The following is a 26,327-nucleotide window of genomic DNA, read 5'->3' as shown; positions in this document are numbered from 1 at the left end:
GTATTCCTACTTGAGCTCATGCTGTATGCTGTAAAAACCGTTCTCCCACATCCTGTGACTGACCAACAAATTCTATTTACCCTGTAACACGCTGAATGAGTGTATGTATAAGACAAAGCTTTCACAAAGTAGAAACGTTGGCAAGAGGAAGCATGGATTGTCACTTTGCCACACTGCAAACATCAAAGTGCCCCCAGACTGTTTATCTTCAGAGAACCTGGGAAAGCCTTGGGTGATTCATAGACATTAGATTATACAAGAAAGAAAATATGCAGGAAGCTGCCAGAAAGAGGAAGGCTGGAAAATAAAGTCTCTTTCATTAATAACATTTATGGCCAAATAATATCCTACACTATGATTCTGTAGGCACTGAACTGTCATTGGAGCAAAGAGTAATTAATAAACTGTATCACCACAGAAGCTTTTGCTGTGACACATGTGTGAAATGTCCTGATACCTCACAGCCTGATTCCTCACAGCCTGCCTAAACCTGAACTTGAACCTAGCTTGAACCTAAGCCCTTGCAAGACCATAAAGTCTCCACCTCTGGAAAAACCTTAGGCTAGTTTCTTGAACTGTGTTTTCTGCTAACAGTGGTAGCAACCAGCACTACAGCTGCCAGAGAAAGCTATGGACCACTGAGATGACCTGCTACACAGCAGACTGAGATGTGCCTGGTTCCAGGAGCAGGTGAATGTCCAAATCTATTTCAACAGAAGTGTAGTAGACAACTCTAGAAACCCAGGCCTATCTCAAGCAGGGATCAGAGAAAAGGAGCTGTTGTTTCCCTGCATTGTGTACCCCTCTCCCTTGTCTCTCTCTACAAATTGCCCACAGGCAGCTCAGCTCCTGTCATGGCACAGGCTCTGCAGTTTTCCTGGGGTCCTGGGGAACACAGAAGAGCCCAGGTGGTCCTGGAATTAACCCTGTCCCATGCACGGATTACTCAGGGATCTGCTACAGAGTGGAGCTCAGTGAGACAAGGTAAGGTACCTGGACCCCACCAAACACAAGGGGAGGCCATGTGCCTGCTCCAGGATGCCTTGATGATGAGGAACTGTTGAGGAGTAGCTGCTAGAGCCCAATTACCAGTAATATCTCAGCAATTTGGGGATCTACAGAGTGTTCAGTTCTGATATCACACTGTTCTGTCTCTGCAGTCAAGTCCACAGTTCTCAGGCTGCTAGCAGCTATTCTGACTTTGTGTACTCCTGATGCTGGCTGTTCCCAGTGGCTCTGTCTGTCTTATTGCAGCACCTGGAAGGCATCTCTCTGACAAATGCAAACAGGCTGTGGGGATGAGGAGATGTCACTGGTGTGAGGGCTGCTGCGGAATTGCTGCTGCCACATGCAGTAGGGTGCCACACCATGTCCATCTCCTCCTTACACAGCCTACACAAGCTATAAATCAGTAGCACAGACTCTGGGAAGCCATGTGAGAGGAATCTGGAGCACAGCAAGCCAGCCAAGGCTTGTCTGCAGTCCGGTCTTGTCCCTCCAACAAAGCCATGCAGCAGAGCTGCACTGCAAGCAGGTGGGTACAGGGCAGTGTAGGTGTGCTGAGGGCTGCAGGGTGGGAAAGGAGCTACCATACCCATTCCCTCAGCTGGCAACTTCACTGAAGGCCTTTGCCTCCTACACTCAAGCCTGTTGAGGACTTCACCCACGCCCTGAGCTCTGGTCCAGTCTGCTCCAGTCTGCCATGAGTTAGGTTATGTGCCCGTGAGTGGTCTTATGGCCACAGCTTACTCACAAGAGATGTTGCCCAGCATCATTCTCCTCCTCCAGACCTCTCCCAAAGAAGCTCTTTCTCCTTGGCACAGACAACCAGAAAGCAGCACACCCCTGTGAGTAAGCAGGGATGGCTGTTGAACATAACCTGACTCACTGTTCCTCCTAGTGCTCTCGCTCCCTCATGTGAGGGTACAAAGTCCAACAATGTGCCAGCAGCACTGACACCCTGCCAGGCACAGGCACCTGCGCAAAGAAGCTTTGCCTCCTGACTTCAGTGCTGACCCACACTGTCACTCAGGCTCTCCTCCTCACACAGGGATCCTGGGATAATGAGATCGGTGCCACTGGATTGTGTTACTTGAGTCTCACTCATGTGCAATGCCAGAGGTAGGCAAAGCATTTCACACCACCACTTCACACCATGGGCATACCACATAACCCTCATAAATTCAGTCCTGATATTTGTAGCTACTGTTTCTGAGTAAGTGGGAGGTTGTATTCTTAGTCTGGGTGGTATTGTCTTAAAATGGGTCCTGGCCCACGTCACTCAGGGAGCGCAACAAAGAGGTTGTGCTTGTCTCCAGGTTTCTCTGATGATCTGAATTAGACAGTTGTAAAGGTACCATGTCTGCTGAGACCCTGCTGCCTTGTATCTAGTGACATGGGGACTTGTAGAAGGGACAAGCAACTCCTGAAAGTGGGAACTTCATCCTTCTCACCAGGGGTCCAGACTGGCCAAGAACTGCATGGTTTCATCAGATTATCTTGTGTTCTACAACCATAATCTGAGCAACTGAGTGCACACTCTGATGCTAAAAGGACATCCATCTTGTGGAAGATGGATTCAGGACATTTGGAGCTCTGTTTCTTGCCACCTTGGCCTTCTTCCCTCTAGGGAACTTAGTAGTAGTAGTATTCTTGTTTGTGTGCACTGACTACCAGAACAGAAGTGCTGGCTGCATTCTACTGTAACACATTGCTGCAGAGAGCATCCCTCAAACCAGATAGGTCTGCATGACCTTGTCCAGCACCCAGCAAGTAGCAGCAGGTCTTTCTAGGAAATCATGACTGCAATCAAATAGCTCTGTTCAGACATGCTGTTGCAAACAGAGCTCATTCATGTCTCTTCGCTTATCTAGAACTTGCCAGCTAGATGTCTTTTGTTTGCTGTGCAGTTTCTAAGGACTTAATTTGTATGTCCTTAACTTCCCTATGCAGTGTGGAAAAAAGAGAGAGATGGGGATTCCAGCAGCTAGCAGGGTGCAGAGTTAGCTATTGCACTCACCAAACTCCTTTGTAACCTCAGCCATAAAGTCACACTTAGGAGTCAGTTTTACAGCGATCACATGCAGTCTAACTGGGGAGAAGCAATAAGAGGTTTGTTCAGCTGTGGGCTTTGCAGCCAATTATGAAAGACTTCTTTTGGGAGCTAAATGGGTATGTGATTTTAATAGCTGAAGATTCTCCCAAGAGTTGGAAGGGGCCTTTATTTTCTTTTTCTTTTTTTTTTCTTTCTTTTTTTTTTTTTGTTTTTTTTTTTCTTTCTTTACTTCTTTACTTCTTTTAATAAAGACAGCGGGAGCTGGAAGCATTTCCTTGAAGATAGCCCTTAGTGGTTTTTCTTTTGCTGGAGTTTTGTCTCAGGAGTGGGTGGAAAGGGTTTTACCCCACTGCAGCAAAACAAAGCATTTATAGAATGTTATTTCTGAGCAGATTTGAAAGGTTGTTCTGGTTTTATGTAACTTCTGTGTTTAGCAAAACATAAATAGTTACGTTGAGAATGGGTATTGTGCTGTAACGGTCTGACTCCCTCTATCTTCAGAAAAAAAAAAAAATAAAAAAGGAAGTAGATTTGCCTTTCGTTGTAAATTCGCGCTTTTCGTCACATGCAGATGTTACCCAGGGATGAGAAGCGGGATACACCCTCAGTTGTCTCTCCGGATGCAGAGCCTGGGCAGCAGCCCCGCAGAACCGATGCGATCGCGCCGCGAGCAGCTCCGATACCCTGAAAAAAAAGCCCCAAAACAACAAACGCGACACCGCGGCGCGGCCGGCAGGGGGCGCTGCAGGAGCGCCGAGCGGGGCGGCCGCGGGGTTGGGGAAGGAGGCTGGGGGTGCGGGGTGGGGGATGCGGGTGCAGAGACCCGAGATGCGGGACGTTGCCATAAATAAAGGTGCTTGCCTCCTCTCTCTCTCGCTCGCTCTCTCTCTGGTCAATTCGTGTTAGTTTTTACAGGTTGGCCGGCTAAATGTGACCTGCGGCAGGGTCGCCGCGGGAGCTGCCGAGCCTTCAGGAAATGTCGGCTTCTCTGATGAATTTGGGCTCTATTTTCTACAGAGGAAAGCATCACATCTCCATTCACTCCAAACTGTGAAAGAGTAAATATAGCAAGGCCAACCCCTAAAATAATGACATTAAAGACATTAAGAGTGACAGATGGGAGCAAATCAAGCTAGTTCTTTGATAAGACAGAGGCTTTAGGAACAATTTGAAGTGTCAAATGAGTCACCGGAAGAGTCACAAAATACGTCCTTTCACAGAGTGCTTAGTCCTGGATAGCAGCAACAGCTTTACTTCCTAACAGTGCCTAGGAAGCAGCAGCTTCCTTCAGTGAATGGCATCTGACATCAAAACCTCAAGATCGACCCTGGCTTTGCAACGGGGCTCCATGCACCAGGGATTTCTGAATTCTGTCACCGGAGAGAGCATACTGTTTGTGTGCCTGGTGCTTGTTGTGCATCGGAGTGCATCACAGACCTGCTCCATTCAGAAAGCTCCCAATTGGTTACGTGCATATTTTACCTTATGCTGGAAAACCAGACTGGAAACCACTGCATGAAATAGGCAACAAATTTTAGATTTGTTTGCTTCAATAGCTGACTAAGGACCTTCATAAAAGAAAAGGAACAAGGACCATCCTGAAAACTGGGTTTGCTTTGCTTTGGAGCAAACTTTTCTTGGTACTGCCTGACCTATCCCTGAGCTGTGGAGGCAGATGTCCAGCTCACCTGTGTCATGCTGATTCTATGAGTTAGGAGGCTCATATGGCCTATTATCCAGCTGTTTTCCTGAAAGCAGGCACTGCTCCTGCTGGAATGCCTTTGGTGGGTGCCTGTAGTGCCAGTGAGTAGGTTTGTTGCAGTCTTGTATACTTTTAGGAGGAAACAGTTTCTGTGATGAAGCAGGGCACCAGAAGGTGTTAGAGAAGATATGACCTGAGTGGGCAGGTCCCACAGAAGGAAGCAGTGAGAGAGGAGAAAATGCTTTATATGGGAGGATTGAGAGTAGTATAGCGGAGTGGGGAGGCAGTGGGAAGGGAAGGAGATATGGGAGTGCTTAGTTTGTGGATGATTAGGGAAACTGTTGTAGACAGGGTGACTGCGACTGCTGTACAAAGAGTATTGTCCATGCTGGCAAGTTGAGTACATGACTGCCCACCCCACTCACTTACTTCGTCATCCTTTTAGAGCTTCATTTTCAGGCTTATGCATTTCATTTGTCCCAGTTCTTTGTTCCAGAGCTGAAGGAGGAAATTATACTCCTTAGCAGTTATCTCAACATGGAAGTTCTTAGTTTACAAACACCTTGTTTACAAACACCAGGACAAAAGCAGGGTTTTTTCTATGTGTTGGAGGGTGAGTTGTTGGCACTGGGCAGAACTGGGAGCTCTAACAGTGTGGGAGTGGTTGTGTGAGCAGGACATTGGGCAGAATGGCCTGGCACCCTTTGCTGTGCCAGAGCACATTAAAGCTTGCTGGCTGTGCCCATACATCCATTGATACTGAAAACTCAGCTCTCCAAATCAGCGGTTCCCAATGCTCATGTCTAAGACACAAAAGTAAATGAAATAGTAAGTTATGTAAACTGACCCCTCTGTCACACTGTATAAGGAGACCTGGTCTGATCTGAGGTTTCAGCAGCTATTTCAGGCAGACCTTAGATGTGGAGAAAGGCACAACTTGAAGTAGTTCAGATCCAGATAACAAAATTGGTCCTTCCTCATCCTTCACCCTGACAAAATCCACAGGGAAGGGATAACCAGGAGAGTTGACTCATTATTTATTTCATCAGGAAGGAGGGCTGCTCCTATCACCCTTTTCCCTTTCTACACTACTTGGCTCCCCTAGTCTCTGCTCCCCTGCACCAGTTGCAGAGCTGGTGTCACCTCTCAGTCGAACTGCAAAGAAGCTGTGCTTGCAGAACATCTCTGTGGTTTTATCTTTTCCCTCTTGAGTGTCCAGCTCCCTGGTCTGCAAGAGACAGTTTCCATGGACAAATCCCAGCCATTTTCTTTGCTCAACCAGCTTGTTGGCATCACAAGATCTTACCAAGGGCACACACGATTTGTGAGAGCTGAGCAAAGCACCAAGAAGATAGTTGTATGCCTTGGTGGTCAGTGCTTGATGTTACACCAGTCTAGCTGTGGCTAAACCCTGAATCAGTCTAATTTGTCTATTTGGTAACACTGTGGTGCCATTTTAAGGAAGACAGAACACTATGGGGAATACTCAACTTAGGAAATCCTTTTCTGCATTTCAGGGGCAGGAAAATCTTTGACATGTGCTTATCACCAGGATCAGAAGCTGACATGACATTTGTCCCTTCTTCAGGATCCAAACTGGTTATACTCATGATGTGAATGTATTTTTATTGGCATCAACACAGGTGCACCGCTGCATCTTATCAAGGCAGAGGGGCTATTTTCAAACTGTTGATGCAAAGCAAGCTGGAACAACAGCATCCATCAGAGTACCAAATTGTCATTCACAAGAAGTATGGAGGCAATTTTTGTTTAGATAAAATTTGCTGGTAAGACAGCAATGAACATGAGATATTCAGCGTTCTAATAAAATAATAATGCTGCAAGCTCAGCGGCTCATGAAACATTTACAATCTGCAGCTAGTAAAGTGCAAACAAGAGATTTAAGCACCGCTGTTGCTAGATGGATGGAAACCAGTTAGAAGATTAGTGGGCAGATTATTCCACACAGGTTAGAATGAGGTTCATTAAATGCCTATCAGTTCTCCAATTTGCTGTAGGAGACAGGGAAGGTTGTAGGATGGCACCTGTTGAGGCAGTGCTCATCTTCAGTGGCAGTATTAAGCCAAATGCGCTCTTCTCTTCAGCTTCTACTTTCTTTTGCTTCTCACATCTCCCTGCATCAGCAGTTTGCAGAAGCAGTATCACCAGCGCAGTTGCAGGTTCCTGTTCTTTATATGGCAAACTAATTAAGTCCTAGTCATGTAGTGGGATCTGGAGGAGGGGATGAAGAAGGGGACATAGCCAGTAGCCACAGAGCTCTCCATAATTTCAAGGTAAGAGGTGTAATTAAGGAGAGTTCGCTCACTTCAAACCTGGGTAAAAATTAAGCACCAGGCAGATTATTTTATCCACTGCTTGTTTGGGATTTAACCTTTGCTCTGACCCCATTTTCTCATGGGCGACAGTAAATTGCAATTGTTGCTGTCATACCTAAGTGCTTCTCCACAGCTCCATTGCAAATTAGAGGTTAAAAGAAAGGCGGTGGATAAGATCAGACAGGGAATCCCCCAAATGCCTTCCTTCATTTTTCCTGTGTTACTCTAGTTGAGTCATTCTGATTATTTTCTGAGCAGTTCTTGTCTAAAACAAGCAGCCCTTGTTTTTTGGTCTTTTAGCTGTACAGTAGGGCTCATTCATCAGGCTACTCTGCTTCTTTTAAATCTGGCCCATAATTATTACAATTTTCATTTTAAGAAGAACACCTGAGGCTTTCTGAACTGCTGAATATATGAGAAATTAAATGAACAAATTTTTAGCAGTAAATCTGCTGAGAGAGGAATCATCTTTTTCTGTGTCTAGTGTCCATGAACAATGTAACCCTGTGAAATACCTGTGTCTTTCTAACACTCTAGTAATATAGGCAATAGCAATAATGGACTTGGTAAAATCCTGATCCTCTTGCAGTTAAGAAGTGCTGTTAGCCCTTGCTACAGGCTGTGCCAGTCATGAACTGTAGGATTTCTCCCTCTGTGCAGAGATTAGATACAGTATTCTCACAAATATTAACATAGGTTTTGACTGGCAAGAAGAGACATGTCTACATTATTTGTGTCAACAGAAAGATGATAGAAGAATTTAATTTGAAAAGCTGGGATCCATTTATTTTAGAACTATTCTCAATCCCTAAATACATAGTAATGTCAACAAATCCTAAAATGGGAACCAATCCTGCTCCTGGTTCCTTGAGCATTCTTCTGAGAGTAACAGTTGAAGAAGAGGGCCCATGGTTCTGGGAGGTGAGGACAAGAGAGAAAGATGGGCAACTTCCATAATAGACAGCAAAGACAGTAAAAGCCTTACGGCTTTTGGAATCAAGTGTGAAGCCTACTTAAGCTCACAGTAAATCAATATTTGAATGGCAGATCATTCATGACACTTCTATGAACTGTTGCAGTAGGTAAGGATGGTCAAGGCTGCTAAATGTAAGGGATGGAAATTTCTGAAATTATTCAGTTGCCAGCAGTATGAGTGGTGCAGATTGTATCTGTACTTGGGTTGAGGAAGCAGACTTGCAGAGGTAAAGCAAGCAGATGCACAGAAGCTGAAACAGCAAGATGAGGACAATGATCTCAATGCAATGTGATGGCAGTACAGTTTAGGCTCCAGGAGTTTGGAAGATACTATCAGCTTAATTACTTTCAGGAAAGAGAAATATGGAGGAAAGGATAAAACAACCTGTACTCTTGCTGGCTGTAGGCTGTGCAAGGTTTAGCATATAGAAGGTCAATGACCTTTGGGCAAAATCTGTAAATAGCTTCTTATGGTGAAGTTGCAGAGATTTTGAAAGTAGCATAGCTGAAGTTGTCATTTTAGCACCTCAGAAACATATCTGTTTTAGGGAAGAAGAAAAGCTCTGAAAAAAGCCAAAGGCACTTAAGGATGACAAATTTGAGTACTTCTGAAAGTCAGTAAAGGCCCTGCAGTATCCCTCTCCTGCTGTATTACCTGATCATCCTCTTACAAAACATTGCGTTAAGGAAATGCAAATGAGAAGGCAACTGAAGAAACTGTAGCACCTCTGTTATTTAAAAGCACTAAAGAACTTAACTGAATTTTGTTCCTGTTGTTGAAAAGTCATTGTCATGAAAAATGAAACTGAAACAAGAATTATGATTTTAAACAAAAAATGTTATTTTAATGTGTCTCTTTTCCTAAAAATGCCAAAAAAGGAAATATTTTAGTAATGTTTCAAAAGTTTCAGAAACAAAAGTATTTTACCTGGAATGAAATAATTTTTACTGATTTATTTATTTTTTTAAATTCATGTAGTATTTGTTGCTACGTTTTCAGTTTTCATTGAAAAATGAAAGCCATTTTTTCAATAAGAAATGTGGCTGAAAATAAGCAAAATAGCCAGCAAACTTTTTGTAATGTTATGGAAAATAGGATTTCTGGCTAACTCTACAAACCTGATTAGGTCAGAGCAAACAGAAAGGAGAAGTAATTTATTACAGCTGCATGCTTTTTACCGGTCTGTTGCAGTTACAGAGTCCTGTGACCAAACCCCATTAGCATTTTTCCTACCTGTAGCTGGTCTTTACCTGAACACAGGATAACTCGGACAAACTAAATATGTCTCTCCTGCTTTCAGAACTGAAACTAGATCTCCATGAAATATTGCACCACACTGCAGATCTACCAGTATGTTGAGTTCCAGCTCCCAGGTGTCTACATAAGGAATGGGTACAAACCTCTCTACTCTGAATTCCCAGAACACTTCAGAGGCTTGGACTGATAAATCTAAAATCCCCAAACTGAGCAAAGTAAAATGGAGTACCTTTGAAGATGTGTCTATGCCTCCTGGAGATTGTCTCTTGCAGCATTCCTGTGTTTGTTCTCAATGAAGCCAAGCAAGCTCTCCCTCCACAGAACTGCTTCTTAGTAGTATTTGTTCCAGACTTCTGAAAGAGAGCAAGGAAAAACACTTTTTAACTTTTGACATTTTAAATAATGCAAAACTGTCCCAGAATCCAGGGGCAATGGTGCTGAAGCAAGGACACAGGGACCAGCCTCATGAAGGACTACTTGAGAATCACATCAACAGTTCACAGGGATCTCCAAGGAAATGCCTGTCTATTAACTTTGAATACTTCACATTTGTCTGAGCACACTTTGAAATCTGATAGCCAAACCATAAAGCTATATCTCCTGCTTTAACTATTATTATTACTGCTACAAATATTACTGATACTAATAGTAGTACGAACTTCTAGCATTGGATGTGGCAAAGTAACTCTAATTTCATTCTATGAGAACCTTATACAGCTTCCTTTTAAATGAATGATACTTTGGTCAGTCACTCAAGTGAGCATGCATAAAGGCTACCTTTAAAAGCAGAATGTTGTTAGCATATAACGGAGAGAGTTTGTCTGCTCTGCTTAGGGCAAACAGGCTACCTGTGTAATTATGTCCTTAGTGAGGCTGCATAAAACTTCTATTGCATTTAAGTCAACACAAAACAATTTCTATATTTCATGTCGTGGGTAGGAATGAAAATGGAGATAGTTCATCAATGTTGATATGTGATATAAAAAGAGCTGAGAAGCCAAGGGTATGAGAGTGCATAAAAATGTTTTGTGTCCTGACCAGTACATTGCTTAAAAAAAAAAATTTTACAATCAGCCCCAATTGTTCATTCTTCTCATGCAGAAGATACTCACATATTCATTTTTAAAAGGGCAAATCAACCATAATTCAGTTTATAAACTGTGAAGCTGGTTGCGAATGTCTGGATGAATATTCATTAGAATCTCTTAATCTGCCATCGACTGTGATTCATTAGGCATATGTAAATATCACTCACTTTAATTGCCCCTAAACTGACTTAACATAATATTGTCATTAGCAAATTATTAGTTATTTGTGTAACTAATGGTACATTATGGTGTACACGTTAAATCGCCAAATATATGATTACAATTATGATGATGTTTTATGCTGGGTGCTTTGTAAACTATTTGATGAAATATAATGGAGCCAAATCAAATCTGGTATGTTAATAGGACAGTTGTGGAACTTTATTATTATATTTCTACACCTTGGTGGCTGCTGTAACATGTGAGCCTTCACCCCACCCTGTGCTTCGATGGATTATGGATTGGCTTCACTTTCCTTTCCATATCAGAGGCTGGTGTGACATTCCTCTGCCTGCTTACCCCTTGTTTTACCTAATGAACTCAGTTCCAGTTAATTATTGGTGAAGGTGTCCTAGACTGCTGTGGCAAGACCTTTTCACTGAATGACCAGGGGGAGGGAGCAGAGTAGATGGGTTTTGCAGCACAAAGTGTTAATGAGCTTTACTGAGGATTGCTGGTGTAGAGGTAGGAGCACAGGACAGGCTTTCTTCCAGTGCATGTAACCTGCTTAATCTTCTATGGTCTATCTGTATACCATGGTTTTATATTTTCCCTGTCTCTTAACTTAATGACTCTTACTGACTCATGTGATGAGAAGTCTTGCTGGGATTGTTTGACTCACCCACTCTCCAGCATTTTCAATAGCTGCACATTGAACAGGCGGCTTTAAAGAAGCCCAAGTCATAAAGGCAAAGCCTGCAATTAGTGCTGTTAAAACGTTTTTAATTACAAGACTAATAATAACTGAAATATGTTAGTGTGAAAGGGATAAACGGCATCCTCAAAGGATTTTAGTGTGTCTTATGTCTAAATGCAAATGTATTTATTGAGCATTTTAATGTTTATAGTCCCAGAAAGTTAAGAAAGGGTCAATTCCCATTGCCACATATTTATTCAAAATGAATTTAATAAGACAGTTACTTATTTCTTTAAAAAGAGTTTATTAAGGCACATTTACTAGAAACTAATGACAAATGTAGTAAGTACGGATCTGGTCACAAATTAATACAAATCTTCTGAAGGAACATCCTGCATCATCAAGTGGTTCTCCAGCCATTCCCATCAGCCATGCTGCTCTGGTGCTATTTGCGGTGCAAATCAGACTGTGCCTCCAGTTAGTACTGTAGAGGCAATTTGTATCAGCTATATTTCTGGCATTCCAAGTGAAATAAGACACTTAATGTAGGTTGAATAGATACAGATGTCATGAATGTTGAGGGAATTTTTTCATTGAGTTCAAAAGACTTTGAAACAGATGCAAAACATCACATGTTAAAAAATGGACGAAAGGCATGGGAAACAGGAGCTGGTGTTGCAGAATGGAACTATCACATTGCAAACCTGGTTCAGAGGGCTTTACTTACATGCAGTGTTGACTGAACTTAACTAAAGCTTTGGCTTTTCACTGATTTGGTTAAAACAGTGCAAAAAAATACATGGAAATTATTTTGATGTGAATCCAGATTGTACTGATTTAACTTAATTCAGTTAGAAACAGATTTATGCTAAACAACAGAAACCCCCACACACATTTGGAAAACAAAGTAAAAGATCTCACATGGGATTGTTTACTAAATTAAGGAAACAGCCCACATTCTTATGCAGACATTCCCTAAAATCCGCTGATATCAGGTCTAATCCCATTCCCAGTCATATAGGAGACCTTCAGAAGCAATCAGGAGAGTTCAGATACTGTTAAGTGGGTATTTGCAAGAAACTCATGGCAAATTAATTGCAGAATAGTTCACATAAATTATTGTCTGGGTAATTTTGAATAATGAATCAGGCAGGAGAAAATGATAAATTATTACATAATTTCTTCAGTCCTAATAGAAACATTAATAACGCCCAATAAGAATAAATTGCATTTATAGCTTACTTAGCCCTATCTCAAACCTCAGTGAAGGCAGCAGGAACACTCCTCCAGGTCTGCTATGGGCAGAATATGGGAGAGAAGCAGAAGATTGAGATGGGCTGTAGTAACAAATGCATTTCTAAGGTAGATATAAATGTCAGTGGGTGATGAGCTCTTCAGGGAGGGCAGCTGGCAAAGCGACATACAATTGTGTCCTTTGATGACCCTATTCCAGGATTAGTTAAACTCTGCAGACTGTCCCTAGGATTTTGTTAACCTGGTCCTGAGGGCTGGAAGCTTTTGGAAGGTGGAGGAGGAAGAAAGGAAGTAGCCCTTGGGGTTATGTATGGTGCTGATGTGCAGGACCCTAGACCCGTTTCCAGCTCTGTCACTGCAATGCTGGAAAACCTTGGACGGATCAGACTTTGCTTCTCCTCCTGTAAAGTAGAAGCAGTGGTGGGAAAGAGGCACAGACTTGTAGATGCAGAATAAACTGTCTTATGAGATTCCAGGTAACCTCAGTGAACTGCATATTTGAAATAATCTGGGTTAACTTTCTTGGAGGGTTTTCTTCCTGTGTGTATCATTTTGTAGATCTGCATCTACACTAGAAGTTACATTGGTGCCACAGAGGGAAAGGACTTCATCAGCATGAGGGCAGGGGCTGAAATCTCTTTCAGGAAAGATTAAAATGCAATAATAATAACAATTAAACGACCATTGTGTGATGATTAAATACAATGTAGGGCTTATTTTAAATATGAGTCCTCGAAGCACTGGTAAGAGGTATACACCTGAAAAACATAATTATTAGTAGAAAAAAAAAAATCTCTGAGAAACAAACATGTAAAATAGGTACCAGAAAACATAAATGTCTTGCTGGAACAGCAGCATTAAAAGAATTTTTCCTGAGGTGACACAGTATGCTACCACATTCCTGGAGTCACCGCGCTGAGTTAAAAAGATAAACAAGACGCCTTGTAGGAAAACGATTGCTTTGATTCCAGTAACAGAAGTACATTTGCTTTGCCTCTTGCTTTCTGCCAAGGAAGGCGCGTGAGTTTCTGCAGGAGGTTCAGGTTGTGTGACACACCATTGTTCATCCACTTGCACCTGGGGCAATAATATTCATAAGACATTTATTTGGGTCAGAGGACAGGTCTGGCTGCAAGCACTGAGGAAGGCTTGAAAGGCTGATGTGGCGTCAGTGTGTTCCTGCACTGACCTCCTGCACATGGGGAGGAGCTGGAAGACCTTGTTGGCCATCTCCTCACCTCCCACCTACCTCTGTCTCACTTGGAAAAACTGTGTTTGAATTCTCAGAAGGGACTGGCAAGTCTTCAAAAGCTTGAAAGCACATTTTACCTTATCAGTGTATTTGGAAAACACCTGCGGGAGCCTGCTCACCTTTGTCCCTCTCAGATGTTAGACACGTCAATGTTAACACCACCGTGATGCTTCTTGGAGGTGCATCACTCCTTCTTGTAGGAATTTTTCAGTCACTACAGAAAGCAAGCATGGAAGTCCAGTGGAAGAGGATGTATCTCAGGTACATTCAATAGCTTATGCGTAGGCTGAATCTGATCAGATTTGTAGGACAGGCGATGAGGTTGCCTCATATGTCTAGAGGCAGACAAGTTTGTGTCCCATGTAGAGGCATGAATGATTGTGGGTGAGGAAAGAGTTGAAGAGGCATCTAGAATAAGCTGAATAATTAAAGGAGATTGAGATTGCTTTGGATCCTCACTATGATGGGCACCTCCTGTGACCTGAATGGTTTTCAAAATAACTTGGGCTGCCTCAGCACCTGCCAGCTCAAGTCAAGGTGCCATGTACATACAGCTCAAAATTTCTCCTTATTTTCTCCTATTTTCATGTCAGTGATTGCAAAGAGATCTATTACACAAGGGCTCTCCCCAGGTCCTGCAACAGAAGCTTTGACCCCCAAATCCATATAGGAGTTTTAAAATCACTTCAGGCTGCCCCAGTCACCTCCTTAGTTTACATGTTCCCAACAAGATGAGAAACTGTGCTCCCTGCCATTGCAGAGGAAAAAGATCTATCTTCTATGTTCTGTTTTGTGAATAAAATATTTGTCCTGCACCTCTCCCCTGGTGCAACTTTTTGTGACACTGTGCTACATCGTGGTGAAGTGGTCTAGATTAAACATACTCTTAAAATATGGACAAAACTGAAAAAATACCATATGGATTGAAACCATGTCTGGGAAACATATTCTGCAGTTAATGGAGAAGTTACAGAGCGAGGACATGACCACACATTAAAGACCTGCTAGTACTTTCAGTCCTTGACAAGCAGGTGGAAGGAAGCAGAGAGGAACTGCTAGGACTACTGGGAACACTGCTTGTCATCAGGGTCTCCAGGGTGACTCTGGCTTAAAACCAGATCTCCAGAACCAGTTTCTGAACATGTAAAATCAGGACAATGATATTTTCTTGCTTTTGTAAAGCACATCTTTCAGAGCCATGGGTTAAAAGTACAATATAAAAGCTGCTCATTATTATAATGATCCTTTTTGTTAGTACACATGCACAAGCATCTAGTTTCAGGTTTCTCTTAATGATCAGTACTTGAAGTGGCAGTGCAGTGGCTGTAGTAGTTTCTACAGAACTCGCAATTAATCTAAGAAATTAGGATGTCATCATAAATGATGCCCATCACAGAAAATTTGCACCAAGCTTCACAGTTCGGTATATGAAGAAATCTTTCAGGAGCCAAGCTTGCAGAAATAGAGACTGAGCTACCACAATCATATTGCTTACCTTGTCTGATCAGGCAGAAGAAGTCTGTGTGCCTAGGGAGTTCCAATCACCCCAAATCAAAATCCATTAAGTTGTGATACATTTAAACCCACAATTGCTGCAGATTAGAATTCAGCAGAGAACTTTACATTACGCCAAGGGGTGACCTTTTCTCTGAGGTGCTCTTGTGCAATTGTTAGGACCTTGTAACAAATGCCTAATGCCATTTAACGAAGGAATGACATATCTCTGATATGCAAATTTTTACAGCGCAGCAATTAAGCGGTTTAGAATTTTATGACGGTGTTTGGGCTTTATACAACAAAAAAAGGGCCAATAAAGGTCTGTGATGGATGGGCTAATCCCCACTGGAAATATACCATGTAATCTCATGGAGACAATGCATTATGGATAGCATTGTGATTATTGGTTGTTAATATCTCCCCCTCCTCCTCCGCCCCGCTTCCCGCAACCCCCCCCCCCCCCCCATCTCCTGCTCCCGGCCCTGATGAAAACTGCATGGCTGCCACATTGTCGGGGGCACGGTCCTGGGATACAGATGGGAAAGTTGGGCCATTGCAATCTGCTGCGCGCACGGATGACAGTGAAAAGGGGGCTTGCAGCGAGGCAGCTTGTCAGCAGGGGACGGGGCTGGGGGCCATATGCCTCTCTTCTTCTCCCTTCTGTCGCCCTGTCTGCTGCCACATCCTGCTGTCGGGGGACACTTTAATGATGAACATGTTTTAAACAGTTTTGCTTACCTCACGACAGCTTTTGGGGGAGGAGGGTCTTAATTAGACACCTTCCGCATTTTTGGTGGGTTGTATTTTTCTGCAGGCGTCTGTCCATCTCTGGGTCCATCCACTGCCCTCCCCGCCCTGCAGCCGGGTGCTGGGTGCAGCTGCACTCCCTACTTCTTGCCATCCTCCACCAACCACAAAGGGCACATCGCTTTTATTCCATGTGCCTCTAGCCAGCCATCGCTCTCCTCCCTGCTTGCAACTGTCATCTGAATTCTGTTGTGGAGCTGGCAGAGGTGTTCATGGCTGACCCTGTGTCCACGTGCAGAATTTGCACCATTTCAAGCATGCCGAGAGGTCCTGATCCTGAAGCGGGAGGACTTCTGCCTTGGAAATGTGATACCAAGATAAATATTGGGAATTTTAACTCTCTTTTTAAAAGCAGCTTGTAAAATTAAAAGGAAAAGACATCTCTGATTGCTGTTTGGAGTGCCAAAGTAAAATAATATAAAGCTTCAAGTCACTCTCTTGCTGTTTGTTCACTGTCTCAGAGAGTCAAATAGAGCTTTTTCTTTACCTTCTTCCTTTTTTTTTCCTTAATCTTTTATACCCTTGATTAGAGCTGCTACTGCAGTTTTTCTGGTTTTGTTTTAAGAAGAGAATAGAGGACTGGGGAAGATGGATTCTGTCACCTATTCAAAGTTTTGTTTTGGTTTTGTTGGGGTTTTTTGTGGTGTGTTTTTTGTTTGGGTTTTTGTTTTGTTTTTGTTTTTGTTGTTGTTTTGTTTGGTTTGGTTTGTTTGTTTTGTTTGTTTGTGGTTTTTTGTTTGTTTTTGTTGTTTTTTGTTTGTTTGGTTTTTTTGGATGACCAGAAATCCCATCAGTATATATTGTAGCCAAAGTTAGTAAAGATTAATTTTACCAAAAATAATTCTGACCTCATTGCCTTTCCTGTGGAAAACCCCTTGGCAGGGGGGTTCTGGGAAGCAAAACCAGCATGGGGACTCCCTGGCAGGGCTCCTTAAACTGGCAAGCCTGTGAGGTGGTGGGAAGGGAAGAAAGTTTGCTGGGGCAGACACAATCCCTCCAACAACACAGGGGTCTTCCACCAAGTGTGATCATCCCCTAGGAACTACAGAAAGCAGAACCATTTGTGTGGAAGTAATTGTTTGAGCACTAGCTCTAATTTACCATAACCTCTCATTAAGGCCCTCTCCCTACCAGCACCCAGCCCTCTCACCAAGGGCACACTCTCACCTCTGCCATTTGGCTAAGAGGGGCCCTGAGCAGACAGTGCAGTGTGCGCCTCTTCTTCTGGTTCTGGGATATCTGTCTTGTCCCTTAATCACTAAACTTCCCCTGCCCTCTCCCTGACTAGTTCAGGGAGAAAAATGTTGAGGACAACACCTGAAATAAACACCTGGACAGACAGATGGATGGGTAGACAGCTGGACGGAAGGATAGGTAGAGCCAGCCAGCCAGATATTGTTGGGAACTGTGTATGGACATGGACTTTAAACATCAAAAAAGCCTTTTGCTACACTGGAAACAGTCAACAAGAGCTGTCCTACTTCAAACCTTGGAGCCCAAATGAAGCTAAAGCACTTCTTCTCAACTCAGCACGGGAGGCTGGGTCAGGACATCGTGTCACGTGAAACGGGACATCGTGTCACACAGTGAGTTTATTACAGAATGTGCCAAAATAAAGATCCTACATAGCTGGTGGTTTGAGAATAAAAACTTGGCAGGTATAAATGGGAACCCCTTGAAACTTAGGGGGTTCTTTGACTTTTAAAAAATATCTTTTTCAATAAGATGACAAAAGTAAAGTAAATGCTTCCTAGCAGTGAGCCTGTCTGGCTTTGAAGGAGTGACATAAAAGAAGTGGGAGAGCCCTTTTAATCTTCACATTTTAAAATATGGCAGTACATACAGAAACACAGCCCCGCCTAGGACAGGCAGAAGGCCATGCTAGGAAAAGGATGAGTAAGCCATCTGAGTAGTAATTTCCATTTTGTCCCTTTCATTTGGGTGAGGAAGACCCTGTTCACGAGGCACTGCAGGTTCTACTGATGGGGAAAAGGGCCCACGGCAGGTTAGTCACTTTATCCTTGAGAGATCTTGACCACACTGCCTCCTGCGCACCCAGACAACCTGGTACTTAGTAAATGCCCAAATTAGTCTTCATCCGAGTCAAGATTATGCCTCTGTGTCTTTCTCGGTTCCTGCAACCCTGTGTCCAGCACCTCACAGGAGGGATATCTGGCCATCTGGCAAGGGGCACTTCTCACTATTGGTTAGCAACTCAACATTCCCACAATGGCAAGGGTGAAGTAGCGAAGCCTGGGAGCCATTACACATATCTAACTTCTGATACAGAATGGAGTTGAAAGAACTTGGTGATATTCGGTGTTCAGTACAAATACTTAGTGTCACCCAGGTCGTGGCATGGATGGGAGTCCTTCCTCTCACTGCCATCCATCTGTTGGTACAAACAAATGCTTGTGTTGGCAATATGGTACAGCTTAATTTGTTAAAGAAGGAACTGAGAGGATGGTTGGTACTTGTTCACAGTAATGGAAGTACCTAACAGTACTAACTAGGTAATCCCAAACAGCACGACCTTACAGATATTTTTAAGGACAGCAACAAAAATGAAGCTGTGACATTAATATATCCTTTTGCAAAATTGTAACATAAAGACAAGAATACTGTCCAGCTCCTGGGGTGCCTCAGCTTCTTGGTAATTTTTGTGAAACTTTTGCAATAGGACTAGAATACCTAGAGCAGAGAAATGGTGAGCCACCATACCTGAACCTTCAAGGAAAAATCATCTTTTGAGTCTAAACAGAAGTGGACTGCAAAGTGATTACACTTAAGCATGATTTCAAGACAAATAGCTATCAACATTAATTTAATTGCAGTTTTTTTGCAAAATGTCAAGACAGTTTTTTGGAGTGAAAAAAATGTTACCTATGAGGTGCAACAGGTATCCTTAGTTTAAAAAAACACACCCAACTCCAAACACAAGGCCACATAGGATAAAGACATTGTTAAGATTAAAAGCTCTCAAAGTGGCTTTTATTTTCAAAGCTGTAGTGATTCAGTCATGGAAATTATCTGAAGTCATCGCGTGAGATTACTTTTCCTTAAACTACCTTGAAAGACAGCTAGAAATTAAATGAAACTTTGGAAATCACTGCCATAGCAGTCACAAGTCACAGGTCACAAGATGATGTGCAGCATTAGAAAAAGGGCAGATCACTCATTTTAGTAGTCTTCCTGTAATAAACCTTAATATACACACAAATCCCATTTCTACCAAGACACAGTACACCTGCATTTTCAGTTCACATGACTTTGTGTTTTTCATTCCTGCATTTTCAGCAACTGCCAGTTGTGACGACATCACAGTTTCTCTTGCTTTTCTCAAATGTGCATGAAACCACTCATTTTTCCTTTTTTAGCAAAACTTGGGAAGTCAGGAGAGTTAACTTCCATGACAGTGGTTGTGGAGAAATTATTGTTTCCATGGTCTTGAATAACAGAAACATATACGGGTGGAACAGGTTAGATCAGATCTGAGAGAATTTTAGTGCCTCAAGCCAAATGAAGTATTTCCTATTTGAATTATAAGCAATATAATTTTAGGCATTATCATAAAACGATGTCAGTGTTAACCTAAAATATCGTCTGTCAGTCCAGTGCCTGAGCTACTAGCCTGGCACATGGTCATACCAAAAGTGTGTTGTGCTTTTTCAAGGACCATGAATGTGGACTAGACTGTGATCAGCAGCTCCTTCTATTTCTAAGACAGTGAAGAAGGTGGCTATTTCCAAAAGAGATTGAACATAAGTCAGTGCATTTTCTCAGGTCAGTTAATTTTTAGTAAGGATTACTAGATTGTTATACCATTACCCACACTGCCACACTGAGAATAACAAAGGTCTAAAAGAAAGCCTAGGAAGGAAGATCAAAAAGTATGGGGCTTTCCAGATCCCGAAGACTATAAATGTTTTGTTTAATAGCAAATAGTCAAATAGCAAATAAGAAGAAAGCTATAATGAAACTGCATTGGTAACACCTCTTTCTGCAAAGGAAATAAAGATGGCAGACTTAGCATTAATCAAACACTTAAGTTCTTCCAGAATGGTGTGGGAGCCATGAAATTTCACGTGGATTTCATTATCTCAGAACTTTTGTACAAGCCTGCCAAAATAGAAATACAAATAAGAGCAATATCTGAGCTTACAATGAAAAAAGGAAAAAGAAATAATCATGAGTTTCTAACTCAAAACATAAACTAAACTCTAAATCACTGCAACTGCAAAATAGTGAGTAGGTTACTTCTCTAAATGTTTCTCCAGACTTTTGTTGTTGTTGTATAAGAGGGAATAGGGGGTCATAGTATCTAACAATCTTACTCTGTTTGATGATTTATGTGTGCCTCTTGATCAATTGTGTGCCTCTTGATCAAATCTGGATCTGTTCATCTTTCATATCTGCATGTTGTTCTGAAAAACAAATCAATAATTTTAATATCCTGGTGATCTGAGGCTGACTATGACAAGTATCTGATTCTGGTGGTATCACTCAAAGGCTCAAATATACCCAATCTGTATGCGTTGGGTAAAAAGGAAATAGGCCAAAGATCATTTTTATTGATGTAGAAACTGAGCTTTCAGATACAACATTACATCAGGAATGTCCTTTTACCTGCATCAGGTTTTATCTGGCATTAAGTTTGGGGTATAATGTAATTATGTTCACAGAGTTCCAGTAGAATTTTAATTACAGACAAGATGGATAACTTACTTACAAGCCAACAAACTTCATTATATTTTTAATCTGTCTTTTGATGTCTCTGGATTATGTAATGTGTCCGGACTTAGTGTTGCCTTCCCTCCTCTGCAGCACAGAGAAAATGCTTTAGCGGTAGTATTATAGATGAGACAACTAACTGGGGAAAAGTGACAAAAATCACGTGAAGACAGAGTTTCAGCTGAGGTAAATTCCCACAGTTACCGCTAACATCACCTGTAAGCTGGGATAAAGAGGAAAAGGACAAGGTGGTGTTTTTCTGAAAGAAGCCACTAAGGCACAGTGGGGTGAGTTAACCACAAAGTGGGATGTAGACATAGAGACTGAAGGTGATGCCAGCATCCCATAGGAAAGTGGACCCAGCTGAGAAAGGCTAAACTGCAGCACTCAGATTGCTTCGCTTCTGAGTAAGAGCAGCCGCACAATGATTTAATGCCCTTGGATTTATGCACACTAATTTCTCGCACTTCGTTAATTTGTCTCATGTTCTTGAATGTCCCAGGGTCTGCCATGCTTAAATGGCTCATTTTTCTCTACCTTAGTCACAACCGGGTGACAGCCAGGGTGGCAGAGCGACAGAGGGGCAGGGTGGTGATGGATGGCAGGGAAGAAATGTGAGAGGAAAGGGACTGAGGAGTGAGGAGGGGGAAGGCGGAGGAGCTTTGCCCCTACATCCTGCTCCTTGCTCCCACCTCTGTGGACCAGAGCTGTGGCCTGCACAGGGGCAAGGGCACCCTGCCAGTGGACATTGCATAGTGCTACAGCTGTCAACAAGGCCATGAGACCATGTAGTCAATAGATGGCACTGCTTGGTTTTGTGTTAAATTTTTGCAGGTTTGGGAAGAAAGGTGGGAATTTGCTGCAGGTAACAGCTTAGCCGGGCTCAGCTCTACCTGTTATGACTTTATTTAAGTAGCTGTTATTAAAATAAACAAGGAAAGACAACAACAACAAAAAAAAGGTGTGGTGGGGAGGGTGCTTGTTTCCTCCCCACAACAGTGGAAACGGGCCAGCCTGTGGGGAGCACAGCAGTGTGGAAGTGCAGTGGGTGATAACCTCCATCTCTGCCCTGTGTAGGTAAAACCACAGCTCATGATTTGAAAATAGCTCCTTTCCTCTTCCCAGCTGATCTGCTGGGAAGTGTGGAGTATCTGGCATGTCCTGAGGGCTGGTCCCCAGGGTTTGTGACCACTGCTGGGCTGCTGCACACAGGAGAAGGACAAGGCATCTGCTGAACTGGTGGGGTGACCTGCAGGCAGGTAAAGGGATGTGTGGGCTTGTGAGCTGTTAACAGCCCACCTGAGTCAATGTGCCATCCTCAGTCTCTCTGAAGAGGTTTGCTGCTGGCCTGAATTGACCAAGGATACCAAAAATGGGTACTGGAAAGTGTCCACTGTTTTTGGGTTTTTTTTTTCCCCTCTGGGATATGCTTGCAAAATACCAAGTCAAAAAGGCTGGAAGAGTGGAACAAATATTTATAGTATTGCCAGATATTGCCAGAGGAACCAGCAGGACCTACGAGACTTTGTCATAGACATTGCTCATTATGCTGTGTGCTGTATGAATACAAAGCAGACGGTGTCACTGCTCTACAAGCATGTAAGAAAGCTTGCAGGTTGGAAGTAGCTTGAAGGTAGCCTCAGAAAAATCCAAATTTGCTTGAAATCACAGGGGCAGAGCTAGCATCTATGTTTTGACTTCGCTCCATTACAACATACTGTAGCAGCCCCAGACCCCAATCCAAATCACAGTAATAGGCAGGGGGGAGCTGGGAGGAGTCTCAGCCCTGACCAGGGAAAGCCACCTTTGTAGGAGAAGTCTTAGTGAGTTGAGCATGAACAGATTGCATTTGTCATGTTCCAGGATTTAGTTTCCACTCACAGTCTGGTGGGATTTTTTTAGTGGTGCTCCACAACATAATTTGTGCGTTTATTCTGTGTACCTTGGAGTGGCAGAGAGGAAAGCAGGTTACACCTGCTTCTTGTTGTGGCAAAATTTAAACGTGTTTTTTACAGTCAGAAGGGTGCACTTAGTAACAGTTTACACAGTTCTTATAGGGCTAGCAAGAAAGGTTGTGAGGCTTTGCCTCAGCTTTTTTCTTATAATAACCTTTCATTGCAGATCCTCTGAAAGCAGCATTGAGAGATATTCCCTTGCAGAGGGGGTGAGGTTTTTTTTAGTTTTATTGTGTTGTTACTCTGACAAACCCTGCTAGAAGATGGTAATAACAAGTGTTTCATCTTCTCTAATCCTCCCAGGATATATCTGATACCATGAGTATGAGATGGTAAGGGCTTTGGCAATTAATTCACTGCAGGTTAAAACAATGGGAAAATTAGTGAAGTTGTAGCACAAGAGACAGATAAGTAAAGCTGAATTAAAAGGCTGAGATTTTAGTTACAATATTTAAGAATGTGTTAGAAGAAAAAGTGCAAGGTGGTAATGCTGTGCAGTTGGAGTCCTCCTGAAGTTCACAGTACTGAGCAGGATGAGAACAACAGTTACACCAAGGGCCTTCCTGACAACTTGGGCTCCAGTGTTGTTGCTGCTGGTGTGCACTGGTAGCGGCAGGAGAAAGGATGTTGGTACAAAATACTGAGCTTTCCCCCTTCCTTTAAAGTCAGAGACAGCTCCATGCTGGTGCAAACTGGCTGACTTTTCCTGAAGCTGCTGGAACTCCAGTAGTTCATACCGCAGGAAAGTCTGATACAAAGCTGCCTTGTATCTGCAAAACAGTTGTTTGGTATACAGTGTTCCTCTCTTTGTGTCACTATTTACCTAGCCAGCATATGAAGAGGTACAAAATGCTGACTGAACTCGCACATTCCAGTCACCACACTTCAACTTGGTAGGCAAAGCTTCATGAGTGCAGAAATTTTCAATTTGACTTCCAATAATATGTGTGTATGTTAATGTATGTAGCATTTCCAGGAGATGGCAAAGCCAGAGTACCTGAATTGAGTAAAAAACTAAACTTGATCAGAGTGGCGAAAGTCCACAGGAACTCAGGTGAAGAATCATGTGGGTGTGCATGAAACAATCTACCATGGGCATCTAAAAGAATAATGAAACATTTTGAAGATAAATAAGTTAAATTAGAGACTATTACATATATTTTAGATTTCCACAATCTGCTGGATCTTTAATTTAAAAGTTTACATCTTTTAGTGGAAAAATTAATTTCTTTCACAAGTTCCACTTAGATTTTGTTGCTAATAAACCCAAGGATGTAAATACTATTAAGTACAAAACAGCCTGCTGCATAATTGTTTCCAAGCAATTACAGATTATATCGAGCCATTCGTTGAGCAGAAACAGTTTTTTCCAAGACACCAGCTTCCTGTACCTTGAAATTTTATTAGTCTAAGAATTTCATGCACCATATGTTGTAATACGAGACTAGCTGCAATTGAACAAACAACTTTCTGATATATAAGTGAATGATAACCTGATTTTAAATGTGTTTATCTAATGAGATAGTAACTGTAATTTACAGCACATATAAAAACTCCCACTGTTACTCCTGGTGCACCTTTTGGCTAAAAAGGGTGATGCGCTGAGATATGCTAATGAATATTGTCTTGGTTTTTACCAAGTCAGTAATAAAATTTGCATTTGATATTGTGCACAGTAAACTGGGTTATTAGCCTTGAAAATGAGTCTCATAAAATTTAAATATAGGCTTAAATCATATTAACTGTCCTGTAGATTTTCTGAGAGGCTTTAAAGCATTGTGCTCTTGTTCTATAGCATTGAGCACACAGATGTCATTTTGCCTTCAGGGGTGCCCCAAAATACACATGTATTGGAACCTGCAGGGTGAACAGCATATCAGCTCCTTCTTCTTTCACACTTGGGGAACTGGATGTAGTTCCAGGGATGGAAAAACTGCTGTGGGAAGAGGGAAAGGAAAAGGGGGGAAGGTGGTGTTGCTAAGGTGTCGCCCCTGGGCTCGAGTAAACCAAAGCAGCAGGTTCAGCCCTGCATGTCCAGCCCTGCCTGTCTGGTTGGTGGTGACCAGGCGCTGGGGAAAGGTTTGTATGCTGGGTCATGTCTGGTGGCAAGGCTGGTTCTATTGGTTCAGAGCAATGCTGTATCTTCTGTATGGTTATGGAGGAGAGGAGAATTTGAACCCTGGTGTTTGGAGTCCGTAGGAGGAATTTGAAAGGCAAATGGATCTCCATTGTGGACAGATAAATCCGAACTGAAGTCCCTTGAGAGGGTAAGCTGTTGGAGAAGATGGGTGAAGCTGAAGCACGACAGGCTGTGTCTGGTCGGAGGGAAGCCCTAGTCACACCAGCACGCACAACAAGCAGTGTGCTGAGCTTAGCTCTGCCCAGCACTGGGTGTTTCTGCACGCATCAAAGTTAAGACTTAAATGCTTTAAGACACACTTTAAAAAAATTCTGTCTGTTTTGAGAGGAAGACTCCATGCATACAGATTGCTTCCACGGTATGTCAGACCTTTTAATTCACTTTAGGAGACCAGATCCACATTTAGCAAAGCCTTCCAGGGAAGGGAGGGCATTTCTTCCAGCTGTTGTCCAACACCAGTACAATATTGCCTCATCTTATGTAAGGGGTTATCTGACCCTTACGCTATGTAAGAAAGGAGTGTTGTTTTTGCCTCTTGTTTTATGCACTATAATGTCATAGTACTCACTAGGAATCAGGCTCTTTTTCCTAACTGGTTCCTATGACTGCCAGAAGAGTTTTGTTTCAGAAAGAAGTCCCTGTCTCAGTCATTTGTAATGATAGTATTGCATAATACATCATTATGGCTGTACCATTGGCTGTGTATCCATCAGGAAGGAGTTATCGCTCTGAAATGGGACAGTCACTGTGTATTCCATGCTAAAAAATGCAATGAACCCTGTTTGCTTATCTGTGCGAGGGATAACAGGGATAAAATAACAGCCTTCTGACAAATGGTATTTATTAAGAAATCCCAATTCTTCCTAGTGATTACGGTGTCTGGGCATGGTGCAAAGTATTGTGTGAACTGCCTCAAGGCATGGCACCTGGATTGGGCACTAGGCTGTAGCATGGTATAAACATCTTCACCAGTAAAGTCTGAAGGCTGATATTTGTGCTTATGCTTTAGTAGGGTGTAATATAATATTTTAATAGGATATTGTTTTAGACTATACGAATACCTGAAAAGTGTATGTGAACACCAAACAACAACAGTACTATGGGCATTAGAACACCTGTGTCAGGACAAAGCAATTACCCACTGGAGCATACCTGAGGTCCACCTCATCTCATCTCCTCTCATTTGCATGGCAGTGATTTGCCCTGGCTGCTTCAGGAAACAAATGCTTTTGTAAGTAGGGGTAGGTGGCAGAGGATGTGCTGCCTTCAGAGTAGTACACTGACACTGGGAAAACAAAAATTGCCTTCAAATCTTAAGTATGAGGTTGAATATCCCAACCATACTGCTGTTGACATTGATTATTAATAACTCCAGAATTTCCTTACAGTATTATCATTAACTCTTCTTTCTATTTTAACAC

This window comes from Nesoenas mayeri (genome assembly GCF_963082525.1).
Source record: "Nesoenas mayeri genome assembly, chromosome: 3".
Lineage (NCBI taxonomy): Eukaryota > Metazoa > Chordata > Aves > Columbiformes > Columbidae > Nesoenas > Nesoenas mayeri.
The sequence above is the reverse complement of the archived record's forward strand: the minus strand, read 5'-3'. Positions refer to the sequence as shown.